This window comes from Galeopterus variegatus, unplaced genomic scaffold, assembly GCF_000696425.1.
Source record: "Galeopterus variegatus unplaced genomic scaffold, G_variegatus-3.0.2 Scaffold1447, whole genome shotgun sequence".
Taxonomy (NCBI): domain Eukaryota; kingdom Metazoa; phylum Chordata; class Mammalia; order Dermoptera; family Cynocephalidae; genus Galeopterus; species Galeopterus variegatus.
The window spans coordinates 231127-232475 of NW_007727558.1; positions in this window are offsets into that span (position 1 = coordinate 231127).

The window sequence follows — 1349 nt, forward strand, 5'->3', positions numbered from 1 at the left end:
AAAATAAATAAATAAATAAATAAAGATAATTGTTAGGTCTGTGGAAGAAGAGGCTGAGACTTGGCCCTTGTGCAAGTAATTTATTTGAGTACTCTCAGAAAAAACCTATAAAGATGTGAAGGAAGTGTGATAGAGAAGAGAAGAAGCTAGGAATGTCTAGCCTCAATTTAACACGTTGGCTGAGCATAAATGGCCCCACAATGGTTAAGTATGCCACCTCTGTAGAACCAAACTTCCATCCAGATGAGATATCCTCAGATCTAGACTTGGGGAAGTTGGGGACAGGGAGTGCTGGCAAGCTCATTTGTTCGTCACACCAAAGCTTTTATCTTCCATGGTTTTATCATTATGAACGTGATATTTTTATCTCCATCTGCTTGCCTCCTCTATGTATCTTTCAATTTTTTGCCAAACTTGGGCTAGTTGACACCCTCAAACTCTAACATATAGCATAATTTTAAATAAGTATGTATCATTTCATTGTTTGGATTATGTACATAATTTTAACCCATCTCCTATAGTTAACATTTCAGTTTTATTATAAAATTTTTTAGTAACTCATAGCAGGGATGGAGGCTATAAATGGGCTCAGCAGCATGGTCGCCCACTCACCAAGGCTGATTCACGCTGTTGCTGATACTGAGGTGCAACCTGCCAACAAAAAAGATGAAAACTGAACCACTGATTTCACTCCATCCATCAAGGAGACCAACCAGCCACTTGGTGGCAAGTTGACTGCATTGGACCCTGTCACCTTACAAGGGGCAGCAGTTCATTTTTACTGGAGTGGATGTATATTTTAGGTATGAGTTTGCCTTTCCTGCCCATAAAGCCTTAAACAGCACCACTTTCAAGGGCTTACAGAGAGTTAGATCCACTGACACGGGATCCCATAACAGTGCATCGAAGAACTCATTTTAAAACAAAGGAGATATGGCAGTGAACACATGACAATGGGATCTTCTGGTTCCAGGAGCTATTTTTTTCAAAAAGTATATAATTTGCACTTCACATAGTGCTGTAGATTGAATGTCCCCCCAACCTCACTGAGGCTTAATCACCACTGTAACTGTTGAGGGTGGGAAATCCTATTATGGTAGTTGAAAGGTGGGGCCTCTGTCTTGTCTTTGTGTCCCTGAGAATTTCTATATTTAGTTTGTTTTTTTGTTGGTGGGGTTTTTTTGTTTGTTTCTGGCAGCTGGCTGGTTCAGGGATCCAAACCCTGGACCTTGGGGTTATCAACACTGCGTTCTAACCAACTGAGCTAACCAGGCAGTCCACTAAAGGTGGGGCCTTGAAGAGGTGATTAGATTGTAGAACCATGCCATAGTGAATGGATTAATATTGGT